At 39.7% G+C, this 19,677-nt stretch overlaps 1 protein-coding gene across 2 annotated transcripts in view; it reads left to right on the top strand.

Annotated features, from left to right (window-relative positions):
* The first annotated feature begins 2,960 nt into the window (after positions 1-2,960).
* Positions 2,961-19,677, top strand: part of LOC126267128 (uncharacterized) — a 58,411-nt gene continuing 41,694 nt past the window's right edge. The window contains exon 1 of one of the 2 annotated variants that reach the window (XM_049972050.1): positions 2,961-3,140. The gene's annotated coding sequence lies outside the window, so the exon portion shown is untranslated. The remainder of the gene's footprint in view (positions 3,141-19,677) is intronic. The other variant, XR_007548961.1, reaches the window with a different exon arrangement.

Raw genomic sequence — 19,677 nt, 5'->3', positions numbered from 1 at the left:
ATATATTTGCATCCCAACATTTAAAACACTTTTTTGGTAGCAGGTAGCTCTGGACTGAATTATATGTAGGTCAGATTGCCGTCTTGTTGCATAGTTATGAATATCTCCATTGAATTTTAATGTGCAGTAATTGTTTAACATGTATGACTCGACAAATGACACAATATTATAAATGTAACCAGAGGGTAGTGTCATAATGCCATTTGTTTTGAAATTCGTTATGTCTTATGCTACATATTATGCATACTGCCGTTTTTTGCGTTTTGAAAATGAGACACTTAAAGTAGTAAAGGAGTTGTGCTATTTGGAGAGCAAAATAACTGATGATGGTTGAAGTAGAGAGGATATAAAATGTAGACTGGCAATGGCAAGGAAAGCGTTTCTGAAGAAGATAGATTTGTTAACATCGAGTATAGATTTAAGTGTCAGGAAGTCATTTCTGAAAGTATTTGTATGGAGTGTAGCCATGTATGGAAGTGAAAAACGGACAATAAATAGATTGGACAAGAAGAGAATAGAAGCTTTTGAAATGTGGTGCTACAGGAGAATGCTGAAGATTAGATGGGTAGATTACATAACTAATGAGGGAGTATTGAATAGGATTGGGGAGAAGAGAAGTTTGTGGCACAACTTGACCAGAAGAAGGGATCGGTTGGTATGACATGTTCTGAAGCATCAAGGGATCACCAGTCTAGTACTGGAGGGCAGTGTGGAGGGTAAAAATCGTAGAGGGAGACCAAGAGATGACTACACTAAGCAGATTCAGAAGGATGTAGGTTGCAGTAGGTACTGGGAGATGAAGAAGCTTGCATTAGATAGAGTAGCATGGAGAGCTGCATCAAACCAGTCTCAGGACTGAAGACTACAACAACAACATCTACCCCCAGGTGAGTTCACCCAAAATATGATTCCATACTGTAATGTAGAGTGGAAGTAAGCATAACATACATGTATGAGAACAGATTTTGTGACTGATTTTTTGAGTATCCTTAAAATGAGTATAATTGTTGTTAAGTGCTAATGTGTAGGCCTTTAATTAGCCAATGTTTTTGAATGAATAGTAGTTTGTCTTATACCTAAATAACTGACCATTATCCATGCATAATTAACATAAGTGTCAAAAGCACCATATGAACTTTTAATTTAACAACATAACCAGAAACTAAAAGAAAATAGAATTATGCTTATAGACTCTCATGGAAAAAATCTCATTTTATGCAATTTAATGAAAATTCAATCAAAATGTAATACAAAGTCAGTTTTCTTGTAGTATTCTCTTTTAAACAGAACTTTTCTGAAAATAAAAATTGAATAACCGATTATGTATGTCATTGTAAAGTAAATGTGAACTGTAAGTTTTGCAACTCTGTCCAGGTCTTTAGCTAAGGTTTCTCCAGGAACCTTTGCCAAATGGAGGAGCTTGTTTTTCGATTGATTTTTCCCCCTACCCTTCAATATACAAAGTGCAATGTAGCCAAAGATGGAAGTATAAATATCATAAGGCGTATTTACCCATCTAAAAGTTTTGAGAAGTGAAGGGATACATACCTGAACAAACATTGAACTTTGAAACAAAGTGAACTGAATCCATAAGCTAAACTTTACCAGAGGATGCTGCAGACAAAGCCAGTTCACAACAATGTAAAATAACATTCTTGATGCATAACAAAAGCTGACTATTCATGCAAGTGTATAATAGTAAATATCATGTGATTAAGAGAAACTGAACATCAAGCTGGGTGCACACATGTAACTAATGTGACACTACAGCTTGTGGCTATCTGTAGAGGCACCATGAACCAACATCCACATAGGACGCCACAACTGGTCAGCTGAAATCACATGGGCAGGTAAAGTACAGGTCATGGTATTAGAGCCGTGACAAGAGTAAAATACCAAGGAAATGAAATCAAAATGTTAGATTCGAAAATAGATTTCACTCAGGGATAAATCAGGGATCAGAAACACATTTACAGAAGAAATAACACTCGAAGTCGAAAATGCTGTCTGCTATGGCAGATTAACCAACAGCTGACATGTAAATCTAATCTACAGACAAGCCATTCTTCTAAGATTTTAGATTCTTATTGCATTCTTTGCTCTAGGCGTTTTGAATAACCAATTCTTAGTTTAACAGCTGAAACAACATAGTCGAGGGCTGTTTACCCCATTCAATCAACAATTTATATAGTGCTTGGTTCACAACTCAGCAAGTTGTACAAGTCGGTTTTTTAGTTATTTATTAAGTATATTTATTTATTTATCCAAAAATATTTCAAGATTGCGGGGTGGGCCTACATCATCAGGTTGCAAATATTGGGCACACACACACACACACACACACACACACACACACACACACACACACACACACACACACACACACACTGTTACAGAAAAGTAAACACTGGTTCTAGAGTGTCTTTCTTGCCGTTCCAGAAGCTGCGAAAATGTATGTTCTGATCTTCTTATTAATAAAATGAAAACACATTGTAATAGAGTAGATACTGCAGCAATTACTCCAAGATAACTGAGACAGAATACTCGTGTTTCGACATACAGCTACTAGGGAGGAGTCGAGGATGGAAAACGGCGTAATAAAGTACAGTCAAGTTGCACTTTCAGCGACATGACAGAAATTGCGTTTCGTGATTTGCGCCACTGAACACTTGGAGTTCGCACATGCAACTGCAGCATGCAATTAACTGTAGGTGCCACTTTAGTTGCGTGTATGAACTCGACTTTAGGACCAAATAGGGTGGGACCATAATATGTGTGTGGGATGGCAGTCATTGATGAAACTTAGAAAAATTTTATTCATCAAGTTTTAAATAATTGACCTTTAGCACTTTTGAACTTAAGCAAAGCAAACTGTGTATTTACTTTTTTATCATTTTGTTAGGCCCTCGTTGGCACTTCCGTATTTACTGAATCACACATGAATGTAAAATCTTTGTAGACAACTTTTATCAAAGATTAGAACAAGGAGCGGACTGACTTCTTTCGCGCCAAATTGGAGTTGAGAAATCGGACCATAAACAAAGTGAATTACGTCAAACAGTATCCTTATAATATGTAATAATATTTACGACGTGGTGTCTTGTGCAGCAGTACACGTGAATTGCTGATATATTCTGCAGGTAACTGTAGACCTTATTAATTTTATGACATCTAGGGCGAATGTAGTAGTACTGCCAGAAGTTCTGAAGGTAATTGATTTGCAGTTTTTTCTTCTTCTGTGGTGTTTCGTGTGAGTCTTTAATTTTACACTTGAAATATTTGACTTGTTCTTCATAATGACGTCGTTGCCTCTAATATCCCATTGTGTATAGCACTTCTGTTACTGTAGTACTGTAGTCGGGTCCTGAACCAATGTTTTGATAAAGATATTGCAACATCACAAACGAATCTTAAGAAAGTCGATGTATGACCGTCGTAAATTATAGATATAATAAATTGTGCATTGGGAGAAATCAGAATAAGACTGAAAATTATAATTTTGTGGCACAATTAGTCGTTCTAAAAAAATCTGTTAGTACGCTAATGTAAAGTTTGCGACTACACATTGATATCACGTGCGATTAGATACAACATTCTTGGCACAATACAACAGACATAGACACAAAACACCAGTAAGGATTCATTGGGCCTGTATTGTTTGTTTACGTACTATCTAGTTGTGGCACATGAGTACCTTTCTTGGCGTCGTTCGTAAGGTCCCACAGAATGGGAGAGTAAGTAATTACCATCGTCGATTAAACTCATGGCACTTTTATGGCGATTTAGAATATACTGGAACAAATGTTTTTGAGTTGTATAGAAATGGATAACTTACAACATTTTGCAGTATAGATGGAAGAAGTGTAGTTAAGTTAGGATGCATTTAGGCATTTTGTATAAGAAACGGCTACTGTACGGAGACAAGGAATAATTAGTAAAGAGCAAAGAAGTGTGAAGTAAGAAATTAGTGTTATAAAGGCATTTTTATCCTTTCAGCATTATCCCGGAATTGACTATAGTGTCATTATCCCGGAATTGACTATAGTGTGTGGCAATTACATTATATTAGCTTTAGTTTTGTGATAGACATAAGTATTGAGTGTAAAATGAACTATATAGTAATAGTTTTTATTTGTGTAAGGATGCAGAAATGCTACCATAACGAAGTAAATCTGCAAAATTGAAGAATAGTTGTAAGTTGTATAACAACAACAGGAATTTTTTAGTGGTACTTCCACTGGTACAGTGATCCTTTATAAACACAAGCTAAAAATCTCATTACAAGCAAACTAGTATTTTATGCACTTCAGTATCAGTGACTACTTACTATTCATAGCACCTATTAAGTACTTTGTCTTGCCACAGTTCACAGGTGACTGTTAATTACTGGTAGGTGGGAACAGTAGAAATTTGATCCGAAATGCTGTAAGACTTGCAGGTGATCAGTATTTGGTGCATAGAACGACAGGTGACACTCAGTGCAAGCAAATCTAATGGCGTTTAAAAGAAGAATTGTGCAAAAAAAAACTGTTTTGTAAAAAGGGATAGGTTAGTCATGAAATTCAGCATATACAAGGGAAAGACAGGTAAATTTATTGATTCTCAGATTACCCTGCTGATGATCAATATAGCATGTTGGGTGACAGTAGCAAAATTAAAAAAGCAGAGAACAAGTATAGAAGTAGATAATTCTTGAGAAATCCAAGGCCCATCAAGGGCTACAATGGCAAAGAATAATATGGTCCACATAATTATGATTGATTACATTTTGTTCTTGTCAGTCACATTAGGTGAGTGAGTAGGTTCCTTCAGAGGTTACTCATAATCCAAAACAATTTGACTGTTTTTATGTTTTGCAGAAACTTCTAGTAAAACAAATAATAATTTTACTGGAATAATTATGATAATGACTTATCTTAAAAATTGTTGTAGATATATTTTAAATGAGTATTAGTTTAATACATCATAATATTCTTACATTTATTTAGTGTTATACTGTTAGGCCTGTACCTTCCGTAGATAATGGCACTGATGCTTACCTGAAAGAAAAGGCATTGAGCAACAGGCAGGTACATTTAAAACTATACACAGCTGGAAAATAGTTAGAAGGAAGGATGATCAGGGTTTAATGTCCTGTTGACATCTAGGTTGTTAGAGGTGGTTAGGTTGTTAGAGGTGGTGCAGAACTGTTTCAGGGACAGGGAATGATATCGGCTGCGTCTTTTCAAAGTAACTGCCTTCCCATTTGCCTGGAGCGATTGAGGGAAATTACGGAGAATCTAAATTGGTATGGCTGAACAAAGATTTGAACCATCATTCTCCCAAGTGTGAGTCCAGTGTGCTAACCACTTCACCACATTGTGCATTGTAGGGATATATATATATATATATATATATATATATCACACACACACACACACACGGCATGGAGTCTACCATTATTGGAAAAGAGGGGAAGGTTGAGAGTTAGCAAAGCTAACGAATTTGAATGTTATAGGCTAAATAAAGGTTGTGGTGATAGACTGGCCTGTTGCATGGCTTAATTTGTGGGTGCGCACGCCATATTTGAACACACTGTGCATCACGAAAATTGAAGCATCCAGGTATGTTCAGAAAACATACAATACTCTAGTATTTCGATGTGTGTTACGTACATGTATTTCCCATAAACTACATAAAATGTTAGGAGTTCCACTACATAACTTTTACGAATTCATGTGACTACATAACTTTAACGAATTCACGTGACATTATTGAAGGGAATTACACAAGACCTAATCAACACAGTTAAGTTCGGTTATATTTGAACCATGCTCCTAACAAATGAGGCTGTGCCATGGCAAGACCCTGGCTTCACATTTGAGTGGATGTTAGTTCTAAATGTAATCTATTACCCGTCCTTCCATCCACATTTGGGTTTTCTGTGATATTCCTTAATCATTTAAAGTGGATGATGAAATAATTCTTTTGAAAGGCCATGACAGGTCCTCACAAATCCTAAAATATTATTTTCTGGTTGATTTTAAAGTATTGGTATGTTTAGCATACTCTTTTTTTTGTAAAAACTGCCTATGCCAGTACCACCTTCATGGAAGTCCCAATTCTCACACTCCATTTCTCTATCAGGTCATCCTTCTGTTTCTAAGAGAACATATGCACCAAATGTGCAGCTTTCATTGTGAGGCGAATCACTACTCTTTTCATAGAATGCTTATCAAAAGTGTTAGGAACAAATAGGAAGTTTGGGAAAAAGTATGGATAGTGGATAAAAGGGATGACATACATAAATAAGTAATGCCTTAGAAAACATCAAAACTGTGTGTTTAGAGGTTCTATACAAAATAGGACAGCCTTAAATAGATAGTTTTCAGTTCACACCAAAAGATCTAGTTTCAGTCAATCATATTTTTCTGTTTTATTGAAAACCCATTGTAAATGGATGCTGCTGAATTGTGCACACTTTACTTTACAAAACTTAAGTAAGTGTGTACCAAATGCAGTTTTTTTGTCTAGTGTTCACTGAATAAATGCTGCTGTTTCCATTTGTATAATTCCATATCATTAAACACAAGTCCAGTGGGGAGAATATGGTCTCAGGGCTGCAGATTTAAATATGAAGGTTTTGAGAACAACTGGCAAGTTCATGAAGGGGCACCAATATCTTTCAGATCCACTATTTTGTGAGCTAAGTGTATTGTTAGTGAATATAATGAGTAGCCCCATGATGCTTTAGGACAGAAGAAAGTGGAAATAAGCAAAGTACAAAAGTTTTCATGATTCTGTAATTGAGGAGGTCTGTGCAGCACCACCCATTTTTTGAGTGTGGTTGTGAATATGGCACTTGCAAAATATTTTTCATTTACTTTCTGCTTAAAGAATTTAAATTTTCTAATTATTTTTTGGTAATGCTACAGTAATCTAATTTCAGTTTTGTGGGAATTTGGTGAAAGAAATTGTATGCACTGTATTATGTTGCAGCAAATTCACAAATTATATCTATTAGTAATTTATTGATCCAAGTATAATTTTATAATGGTATATGATTTTTCAGCTTATTACAAGGAAAACTGTCATATAAGATGTGTCCAAAACGCCAATATAATGTTTTGCGAAAATACCTCATAAAACCAATATTTCTGAAACCACTAGTAGGCGACAAGGTGTCCATACCTTACCACAAAATGTGGACGTCAGAGGCCTACCTATTCTGGAAAGCATGAAAGATGGTAATCTGATGCGACCAGATCCATCCTACACAGAAATGTTGATATACTGCATTCCAAAGTTGAATCATGTTATTAAACTAATGCTCTTAATATACCCTGACAAAATAAAATGATGCACCATGAAGGAATTTATCCAAGTTGTATGGAAATATGTAGGTGTAACTTACATGCTCGGGCACAGACAAACAAATGACTGCAATTTCAGAAAAATTGGATGATTTATTCAAGTGAAAGAGCTTTGTGAATCGAGCAATTCAATAATGTGTTGGTCCACCTCTGGTCCTTACGCAGGCAGTCATCTAGCTTGGCACTGATTGACATAGTTGTTGGATGTTCTCCTGAGGTATATCGTGCCAAATTTTGTCCAACTGGCGCATCAGAACATCAAAATCCCAAGGTGGTTGAGTGACTTGCCCCTAATGCTCTAAACATTCTCAATGGGGACCTTGCTGGCCAAGGTAGGGTTTCGCAAGCACAAAGGGAAGCAGTACAAACTCTTTACCTTGTGTGTGCAGGCATTATCTTGCTGAAATATAAGCCCAGAATGGCTTGCCATGAGGATCAACAAAACGAGGCGTAGTATATTGTTCACGTGCCACTGTGCTGTAAGGGTGCTGTGGAGGATGACAACCAAATGAGTTTTGCTGTGAAATGAAATGCCACCCAAGACCATCACTCCTGATTGTTGAGCTGTTAGATCAAGTGATTGTCAGGTTGGTATCCCACCACCGTCCAGGACATCTCCAAGCACATCTTGGCTGCTCATCAGGGCCTGGAATCTCATTGACAGGAGTGGAATTGTCTTCAGGAATGAGTCCCACTTTGAACCGAGCAACGAAGACATGTCTGGAGACAACCATAGGCAGCAGTGGAATGCCAGTGTGACTGTTACCCCCTTTGTGACCTGACAACGAGGAGTGATGATCTGGGGTGCCATTTCAGTTCATAGTAGGACCCCCTTTGGTTGTCAAACACTGCACCCGTACAGCACAGCAGTAAGTTGACATTATTCTATACCCCTTTTGTTTCCCCTTGTGGCCCCAGGGGTTAGAATAGGCCTAAGGTATTCCTGCCTGTTGTAAGAGGTGACTAAAAGGAGTCTCATACCTTTCGGTCTTTGATGGTGCCCTGTTGGGTTTGACCTCCATCTTTGTAAATTTTCCCAAAGAACGAGCCAATTGACGAAGGGCACCTTACATGGTGCATCGTGTCCATCGTATACAGTGTCGCTTTCTGCGCCAGTGATGACCACGGACTTCTCAGCACCTCATATCCAGCACGGTAGCCAGTCTGTTGTTGTGGGGCTGCCATGTTCCCTGCTGGTTGTAGCCCCTTGACAACAAAGGGCTCACTCTGCTGATGCCTGTGCCATTAACTCCCCACGTATTCCATGGAGTAGATGCCCATCTCCCTGAGGCATCGGGACTCCCGGCAATGGCCATCTCGCCAGGTGACGCTTGCTGTGTCTGGGTGTCACCTGTGGGGGTGTCCCTGTCAGAGTGGGTGGCATCAGGGCAGATGACACGCCATGAAGCATAGTGCATCATATCTTACTGGTGGTCCGCCGCCACCAGTCTCAGGGTGTATACACTCCAGGACAACTGGGACAAATGGGGAATGTTTTCACCCGAGAGAAAATGGGGAAAAACCCTGGAATTTTTAAGACTTTTGGGGAATTTTTCGTTGTTTTAGCTTCCAGTTAAATTTTTGTAGTTTTGACTGGTAAGAACTGAGATCTAACAAAGAATTTTACTTTAGCCCATTACTGCAATGTAATATTGCAGCAATAAAACATAAACAACGAAATAAAATAAAATTTAAGTTGTAAAGGAAATGAGTCATTTACAGCAACAATACACAGCGCGTGCACAAGCATCTGCCAACAGCAAAATGTGTCGAAGGCTTTAGGGTGAAGACTATGCAATACTTCATAACAACAAACTGCTTTCGATGGGCGTGACGTCACAACGGTTAACATTAGGTTCGTCTGAGCAGTTGCCGGTGGGCTTACGCGCATTCACAGTTGAGTCGTGTGTGAGCAATACCTCTCCCACTTCTGGCTACTTGTAGTGCGGCTGTTAGCTGCATCCTAGGTAATTAGACATGAGCTGTATCAGCAGTAGCTACAAGCAGCCAGATCCTACGCAGAAACATTTTTCTGGTGCACCCAAGGTGCCAGATTCGTGCGCAGAGTAGAGTGAGTTCTAGTGGGAACAGGGGTAGTCTCCACGTGAACTGTGCTTATGTTTAGTAATTTTGCTACCTCTCGAGAACAAAGCTTATTTCTGTCGCTGGGAGCTATAAAGTGAATCAAAATATTACATAATTATGGAAGGCTAAAATATGTAATTAGTATCAGTTTTCTGATTTTATTTTATTTTCAGGTTTTTTTGGCAGTCTGGTATTAATTGCCTTGCTGGACAATGAAGTCACTTTTGTCGATTTGCTAAAAAAAATTGGCTTCAGTTAATCTTTTCTGCAGAGGTAGCCAATTTGAAACACTATTGGCTAGTGTCAAATATTTGCGGTATTTCAAGTGCATGTTGTTATCTTTTGCAATGTATGGCATGGAACTTAACATGAGAGAATACGGTACTGGTACTTCAAGAAAATTTACATTACGAAAATCACACTGAAAAGTTTAATATCTGCTTGGTGCCTGCTTCTTTATAAATCTGGACATACAAATGTGCTCTTTAAATCAAATTATGGATTTTAATATGGTTTATGAAATTCCAATGCTCTTGGAGTATCCTCTGATGTCCTGTTTCATTTATGACATAATGTAAGATCTCTTAATACCATCTACGTACGAACATAAAGGCTACCTATGTCATCATGGCTGCACAGGCCCACTAACGCCATCTTCTGGCGCTCTCTGACAACTGCGGAAATGAGTTCTAACAGGTCGCAGGAAAATATTGCACTTGGTCGTTTGAAAAGTGTTACTTTCAAAGTACATTTCATTTTACACATATGAGTTATATTAAGTGTGCGAACGAGCTTTGAATTTCTTAAATCGCAGTGCATTTGATTTCCATTTAAAGCTTAACACTCTGAGGGCCAGCCACTTAGAAGAATGAAGAGCCCAGAAGACCAGACATTTATGTCATTAAGTAAAATTTTACATATGCAGCGTACATGTTGCTGCAAATCAAAGATCCTTCTAAAACGACACTGTTTCCCCCCCCCCCCCCTCCCTCCCTGGTGTTTGTGGCGGGAGGCTCTACGCCGTTGGACATAATCTTAACCATTCGAAGGATTGATAAGTTTTACAATCCCAAGGGAAAGTATACTGTCACTTAACAAGGAAAAAGCATATTTTCACCCGTGAGAGAGCGTATTTTTTTAACCGGGAAATTCGGGAGAAACCCGGGAAATTTCTTCCTTATCCGCCTATAAACCCAGAGTCTCTAAGCGGGCAAAGTCTAAATTCAGTGCTAAGAAATACGACCCCAAATCATTCCCCTCCCTGGCCACATAATGGGAGGAGCGCCAGGCTAAGGATGGCAGTGAAGCTTATTCACCCCAGTACTTCGTATGTACGAGAGTTGATGGGAAATCTTTCATGCCCATGAAGCCTCAGTTTTTTGTGGAGCATTTAGAAGACAAGTTTGGGGAGGTGAAGGGCACGTCCAAAAGGCGCTCTGGGTCAGTCTTGATGAAAACAGCCCAGTCACGGGCATTACTCATTGTGACACATTGGGGAATGTTTCTGTTACCGTCACGTTCCATAAGAGCTTAATATAGTCTAGGGTATTATATTCCACAGGGGCATTCTTTTGCAGTCTGACAACGAGTTGCATGCCAATTTAGAACGGTGAGGTGTTCGTTTCATCCGGCGCGTCCATTGGGGTCCGAGGGATAATCAGGTTGCCACTGGTGCCTTCACCTGCACCTTCGAGGGTGCACATTGCCCGAGAAGGTCAAGGTGATGATCTACTGCTGTGATATATATACACACACACACACACACACACACACACACACACACACACACACACACACACACACACACACCAATGTGGTGCTGTAAGTGCTGGAAGCTCAGCCATATCTCTTCCCGCTGTACTTCCAGCGTCGAAGTTGAGATTGTGGACGTCCATCACATCCCGATACTACTCCATGTGCTCTGCCTCCCATCTGTTCCAGCTGCGGAGAGCATCATTCACCCTGCTTGCCAGAAGCAGGATTTCACAGAAACAGAGAAAAAATCATGTAATAGAAGACCCTGGACCGACTGACCTGCACTGAGGCTAAGAGGAAATTTGAGCACCTACATCCTGTGGCTATGACCACCTCTTATGCTGCCGCTATGAGAACAGTTGTCGCCCCACGAGTTCCTCGCATTCCTGTCGCCTCTCAGAACCAGCAGACCACACCTGCCCCCTTGATGGTGGGGACACTTCCTTCCTGTTGCTCCCGAACCATCTACTTCAGGAACATAACCACCCCCCCCCCCTCCCCCCAACCATTGGGGATATCAGTCCCCACTTCTGTGCCAGAGAACCATAAGTCTTCTTTGGCTCCTCTCGCTAGAAGGGGGTTCCTTGAGTCATTCCGCCAGTGGCTGAAGAGCCCAAAAGTAGCTGGTCATAAGGGCTTCACGCTCATCCTCAGTCCCAGAGACTGAATCAATAAAGTCCTCCCAGCTGGGGAATCCAGGGACCAGCAAGAGAAATCCAAAAAGAAAGTCCCCAAGACCAAGGGAATTGCAGTGGCACCCACACCACTACTACCTACAAGCTCTTCGTCTGTGGATGAGGTGGAGATTCTGGCATCTGCTGAGGACCTAGAGCTCACCAGACCCTCAGACAATGGGTATAGACTGCTCAGGCAATAAGTCGGTGGCAGCAGGTGACCCCGAAGTGTAAACTGCCTCATTGAATGTTCCATGCCTTCCCAGACTTACGATGATGTCATCCTCCAGTGGAATTAGCCTGACTGAGCTAAGGCAACTGTTAAGCTTTACATCTGCTTTCTGCATTGCCCTGCTTTCTGCATTGCCGTCCAGGAAACCTGGTTCCTTACTATGTCCTAAACTCGGTCTGTAGTGAAACTGAACCCCTTACAACTCCTCTTGAAGCTGTGTCTGTCAGAATAAGGATGACACAGGAAATAACTGTGTACAGTGTGTATCTTCCTCCAAATGGTGCAGTATCCCTGAATGAATTAACTGCGCTGATTGATCAACACCCTAAACCTTTCCAACTTTTGGGATATTTTAACGCACATAACCCCATGTGGGGTGGCATTGTGCTTACTGGCCGAGGCAGATATGTTGAAACTTTCCTGTCTCAGGTCGACCTCTGCCTCTTAAGTATTGGGACTGCCACACATTTCAGTGTGGTTCATACTAGTTACTCGGCCATTGATTTATCAGTTTGTAACCTAGGACATCACCCATCTATCCATTGGAGAGCATATGATGACCTGTGTGGTAGTGACCACTTCCCCATCTTCCTGCACAGCTCCGACATCAGGCCCATGGATGCCTGCCCAGACGGGGTTTAAAGAAGGTGAATTGGGAAACTTTCACCTCTGCTATCACTGTTGAATCTCTAATTCTTTTAGGGGGGATATTTTAATGTGTCGCAGAGTGGATGGCTTTTCCTTTTTATTCTCGTGGTCGGCCAGCCATGGTCATCTGCTCTCTTGGTTTTACTCTTCTACCTGTTTCTTGCTTCTCTCTGTGGTTTTCTTTTCCTGTTTTGTCCATGGTATTGTTGGTTGTCCTTGTGTCATTCTTCTGGTTCTTCCATTATCCTTTTTTTTCTCTTTTTTCCCGTGTATGATTACTTTACTGGGAACAAGGCACCAATGACTTCACAGTTTGGTCCCTTCCCCCACCCTCTTTATACAACCAACCCATTTTGTTGCCCTTCTTGCCAAGAAATTTCGAGTTCTAATTTCTGCAAAATGTTTGCCCACCTGCACATAGTGAGGGTTTTTATTGCTTGTCTTTGTGCTTGTGAAACCCCACCTTAGCCAGCAACATTGCCAGTACTCTCCCCAACTGAGAATGTTTAGAGCATTATGGGCAGGTCCCTCCAACTATCTTAGGGTTTTGATGATCTGACGCACCAATTGGACAGAATTTGGCATGTTATCCCTCAGGAGGACATCCAACAACTCTTTCAATCGGTGTGAAGCTGGATACTGCTTGCATAAAGGCCAGAGGTGGACCAACTCATTATTGACTTGCTTGATTTGTGAAGCACTTTCTCTTGAATAAATCGTCCAATTTTTCTGAAATGGTAATCAGTTGTTTGTCTTTACGTGTATGTCGCATCTACAGATTTACATCCTGTTCAGATAATTCCTCTGTGGTGCATCGCTTTTTCGTCTTAGATCATATTTGGCTCATCAGTACACGAGTATAATGTGCAAAGGACAGGGTACTTAATTGTTTACCTATACAAAATCCTTTCAGTAAAATTGAAACTGCTGGCAGTATAGAAATTTACCAATAATTGTCCAGACTCTATAAATTTCTCTTATAAAGGAGTTTTACATTTTGCTATTTTCTAATTTGTTTGTAAACAGTTCACTTTGAAGAATACATTGTACATGTGACAGTGCAGAAGTTATTCGTAAGTATATTCGGAGGACAAGGCTATTAGAGAAGAGCCAAATTAATATTGGTTTGATTATCAGTTGTATTTCACAGCTCTGGTGGTACTTGACTAATAATTATATTTACCCTCAAAAGTAGCCACATTTAGTTCCTGGAAGTTACAACAAAAAAGTTGTTACAAACTGAACTTTCGGCCATAATCAGTCTCAGAAAATAAAGGAATCCTATCTTGGTGCTCAGGAAACTGTTGACTCCTCACACGTTTCACCCAACACTTTCTGCCCACTCTTTTCTCTCACCTCCTCCCATTTCACATCCCTTCACTCTCATTGTGCACTGCTCTCTGCCACACACACACCAGTCTTTTCCCCTCTCTGCTCCTCTCCTTCCCTGCTCCCTCCCCCCTCTGCCCTTCTCCCCCAACACCTGCCGACACTGCGCCTGGCAGGCTTCTCCTCCCTCCCAGTTCCTGCACTCTCTGCCAAACGTTGCTCTTCTCCCCACCCGTACCCTGGTATCTCTCCCCCTTCCCTGCCCCACTCAAGATTTCGCAGCCTGGCCAGAGGGGCAGGAGATAGGGATTCCTTTCTTATCTGAGGAATGCATTGGCCGAAAGTGTAGTATGAATAGTCTTTTCATTGTGTCATTTTTATAGTGACTAGCAATTGTTGATATTCCAATCAGGACTTCCCATTCTTTGATTTTACCCACCAAAGAGAGGTGTGTGGAACAGTAACTTTCTACACTGATATATCTTTCACAACTGACAACGTAGCTTAGTGGAAGGTTATTTACAACTTTTACGGAAACCAGACTGCAGTTATAACAATCGAAAGACTTAAAAGGGAAGCAGAAGTTGAGAAGAAAGGGTGACAGTTTTGTTGCTTATACCCAGTGTTCAATCTGTACATTGAACAAGCTGTGGAGAAAAACGACGAGAAATTAGGAAAGGTAATTGAAATATAGGGACATTGTTATTGTCAGAGTCAACAAACTTAATAGAGCAGTTGAATGGAATGGAAATTATCTTGAAAAGAGGTTACAAGATGAACATCGACAATAGTAATGAAATGTAGTGGAATTAAATCTGGCACTGGTTAAGGAATTAAGAATAGGAAATGGGAGACACTGAAAGTGATTGATGAGTTTTGCTATTTGGACGACAAAGTAACTGATGATGCTCAAACTAGAGGTGACAGCACTTCTGAAAAAGAGGAATTTCAAACATTTAATATAAATTTAGGGGTTAGAAATCATTTTCTGAAGTTATTTGTCTGGAGTAAGGCCTTGTACAGAAGTGGAACATGGACGACATTTCAGATAAGTAGAGAATATAATCTTTGTGGAACTACAGAAGAATGCTGAAGGTGAGATGGTTAGATCAAGTAATGAATGAGGATGCATCAAATCAAATTGGGATAAAATGAAATTTATGGCACAGATTGACTTAAGAGAAGGGTACGTTGATAGGACACCTCTTGAGGTGCAATGGAATCGTATTGGTAATGGAGGGAAGTGTTCAGAGTAAAATTTGTGGGGAGAGGTCAAAGGGTGATTACGGTAAGCAGTTTTAAGTGGAAGTAGGTTGCAGTTGTTAACCAGAGATGGAAGGCTTGCGCGTGACCCATAAGAAGAGTTGCATCAAACTAGTCTTTGAACTCTAGACCACAGCAGCCACATTAATACAGTATTTACCATATTGGGACATGACTGATGTTATTCTTTCCCATTAATATTTGTGCCCCATGATCTGGCAAATAATTGCTAATTTTTCTCTATTTGCACTTCATCCTTTCTTGTGCATCTCTTTGGGTGACCCCAGTAGCTGCCTTTCCTGTTCTTCTTATGTTTGTTTTTAAATTAGATTTCTATGTTAAACTAATTGTGTTTATCTCATAGTGTATATGTTTTTAACATGTAAGTGGTGGAACTTAATATTGCATTTTCACAGTTTTATTGATTCCAAGCAACTGAATATCCTTTCACATTTGCTACCCATTTAATCCATTAATGGAAGCACTTTTTTGACACGAGAAAATTTGTTCAAAGTCTGAAATATTTACTATGTGTAGTGTAATGTTATGATGGTATGTAAGGGATAATCATTTTACAGGATTTAGTGCAGTGCTCTAAAAAGTAATCATCTGATGTGTATGATTACAGAGCCGAGTGGAATAATTGAAGTCGAAAACAGAACAGCCGTTAGACCAGGAGGGTGGAAGGGTGTTACTTGGCTGTTTAGTAAAAATATGGGTATAGTTATAATTTTGGTGTTATTGTGCTGTTTTATTTAATCTACAGCAGGTATGAAAAGAACAGATAAAAGTTCTCACAATTTTTGTGAAGATATTTTTTACCCTCAGGATAGTGTATTGGGTCTACTTCCGTTCTTAATATATGTCAATGACTTTTCAGGGAGTTATAATAAACAGGGGAAAAGTTCTTTTTACTGATGACAGTAACATCATAGTCACTGATAAAATACCAGAACTCCCATGAGGAAAAGCAAATGAAACCCTCAAGGATGTTCATGATGGGCAGCATGTAATAAATTAACTTTGAACACTAAGAAAACAAATCGTATGCACTTTGGCATGAAAAGGGAAAACAGTTCTACTGCAATAGGCATACATGATAAACCTCTAGGTTGTGTGGCAAACATAAAGTTTTTAAAGATGAATATTATCAGTTAATAATTAATGAACAAACAAATGTACTGGCAAAAATAATGTCATCAGTGTGTTTTGCTCCTAGCATTCTATCATAAGTTTGTAATAGCCAATATTCCTACATACACTCAGTTCTAAGTTGTGAAAGTCTCCTCCGGGCACTGAAGGCACAAAACATACACACCATTTTTTAATGACAGAAACGCGCAATAAAAACATCAGTTGACTCTTGTCAAGTTATAACAACAGCTCCACTCACTGCCACTGCCTAACATCGTGGTATGAGGTCTGAAGAATTTCAAAAACTGACCAAAGCTGGTTACCACAAAGTAAATGTTTTTTGTGGCCGAGACTGTCCTCATTTTTAATTTACTTTTTGCCAGACTGTTGTTCTCCACAAGAAGTGTTCTCAAAAATTTCTTACAGTAAACTGCCCAAGAAGATGAAAAAGGTTACTAGAATACATTTGTTTAAAAAGGCGGCTAAAATATTCTTCATAAATAATGCATACTACAAAGTTAAAGATTACTTACAGGACTCAAGAGTATTTGTTAGTAATGAAAGGATATAACTACAACACCTTGTCACATTATGCTTTATGATCACTGTTTACTGCTTTCACAAGAAAATCATGTGCCATGATCAATAGTGCATGATAGTAATTCCTTGTAATTCTCCTGACACCGTTTATCTCATCAGGGGAATGCTGACTCAAACATTCAGATGGATGGAGGGGAGGACGTGAACAAGTGCAGAGGGATGGAATAATTTTTCTAAGCAGAGTAGAATTAGTTCATGTGGCGTAGCAGCATGTTCATGTCTCAGGACTCGCCCGTGGGTGTTCGGTAATGAAGAGCAAAACTGTGTTTCATGTTATAAGTTATCTCGAGCAGGTTGTGTGTAAATCAAAGAACATTGTACTGTAGATTCCTACCAAATGAAGCAATGACTTCACATTTGTGAGGTTGGCATTTGCACTGTCTGGCCTTCCTGATTTAGGCTTTCTGTGGTTTTCGTAAATCATGCCAGACAAATGCTAGGACAGTTGAATCATAAAGACTGACCATCTGCCCTATCTTTACAAAGCATATTTATATATACTGTATGTATGCATGTTCTTCAGTTATTAATTTTCATTGTATTACAGTGTCAAATCCAGTATCATTGTAAGATGATCCCTGGATGAATAAATAAGCAAATGGGAATAGCATGTCATTATTCAGTACTTAATAAGTCATTTAACGGTCTTCAACTTCACTGTCCATTTGCATCATGTGTGAAACAGTCTGAGACACAGAAATAAAGTCACTCTTTTTTTGCTATTTGGTGGGCAGTTGGGATGAAATTCCATAGATCTTCTCAGGATTATGTCATCGGGTCTTGTTATTATTCTTGCACCATCTGTTTATCTTGACCCATTCATTTTCAGTGGGATAAAAAAAATAGGGCTAGAGTGCAGTTTGTTGCCATTCTTTTCAGTTTTGGTACATTTCTTAGATATTTTTGCAGAAAGTTAAACATCAACACGAACAAGTTATAATCACTTTGATCATCTTTTATAAGAGATTGAAAGAAACTTCCACATGGGAAAAATATATTAAAAACAAGGATTCCAAGACTGACCAAGCGGGAAAGCGCCGGTAGATAGGCACAATAAATAAAACACACACACACAAAATTTCGAGCTTTCGCAACCTGCGGCTGAATCGTCAGGAAAGAGGGAAGGAAAAGGAAAGATAAAAGGATGTGGGTTTTAAGGGAGAGGGTAAGGAGTCATTCCAATCCTGGGAGCGGAAAGACTTACCTTAGGGGGAAAAAAGGATAGGTATATACTCGCGCGCGCACACACACACACACACACACACACACACACACACACACACACACAGACACAAGCAGACACATTTAAAGGCAAAGACTCTTTGCCTTTAAATATGTCTGCTTGTGTCTGTGTATGTATGGATGTGTGTGTGTGGGGGGGGGGGGGGGGGCGAGTATATACCTATCCTTTTTTTCCCCCTAAGGTAAGTCTTTCTGCTCCCGGGATTGGAATGACTCCTTACCCTCTCCCTTAAAACCCACATCCTTTCATCTTTCCTTTTCCTTCCCTCTTTCCTGACGATGCAGCCGCAGGTTGCGAAAGCTTGAAATTCTGTGTGTGTGTGTGTGTGTGTGTGTGTGTGTGTGTGTGTGTGTGTGTGTTTTATTTATTGTGCCTACCTACCGGCGCTTTCCCGCTTAGTAAGTCTTGGAATATATATATATATATAATCTGTGTGTGTGTGTTTTTATACTTTGATATCACAGTTGATTCAAGAGTTTAAATGATTAAATAGCAACAAAATTACATGCCCTTCTGCATACTATCATTTGCCAAAAAACCTTGGTTTGATATCTTGCACTGTTAGTGAACTGGAAGAGGTGTTGAGTCTTACTTGACTCACTATCTATGCTCACGTTTAATACTGATCCACTCATTTTGGAAATTAGTTGAAATAACTGCTGTATAACCAAATAATCACCACCATATATGCTGTGAGATGTTAATTGCGTGTCATCGTATCCAGTGGTTGTGTTTGATGCAGATGTGTAAGAACATCATAGATGTGCAGTTGTGTAATCAAAAGGAAGTTTATCTTTCTACACAAAAAGGGATGAGAGGTACTGTAATCTGTAGTCAAGATGGCACTATCGAAAGCTTGGATGTTGAACATACAGCTGTGGGCCACTAGCAACAGACATTATTTATTTAGTGTATGGCTAATACAGACATATCATGAAATTACATATACATATGTACATACTGACACACAAGAAACTTAAGTTTGTCTTTACAACTGAATATCCAGTCCTTCAATCCAGCACACTGCATCTGGAGTTGCTAGCAGGAAGTCCTCTTTGGCGCCGTGATAGGCTCGAATCCTGCATTCACTGACAATGTCGTGAACAGTCTGGTATGGAGCCCCGCAGTCACAAGCTGGATCAGGCAGCTTCTTCCACTTAAAGAGGGCATCCATGCATAGCCCATGGCTGGTACGGATTCTGTTGAGAGCAACAGACAAATTACCACACACACTTGCCACCTCAGTTCAGTATCTGTAGAATAGTGACAGGCAAATTACGTGTAATATTCAAGAATTATACCTCTTCTTGGTGCCCCATTGTAAATTTTGCTGTATTAGACGGGACTTCAATTGGGGCAGCA

Source organism: Schistocerca gregaria, chromosome 4 (assembly GCF_023897955.1).
Source record: "Schistocerca gregaria isolate iqSchGreg1 chromosome 4, iqSchGreg1.2, whole genome shotgun sequence".
Lineage (NCBI taxonomy): Eukaryota > Metazoa > Arthropoda > Insecta > Orthoptera > Acrididae > Schistocerca > Schistocerca gregaria.
The sequence above is the reverse complement of the archived record's forward strand: the minus strand, read 5'-3'. Positions and strand labels throughout refer to the sequence as shown.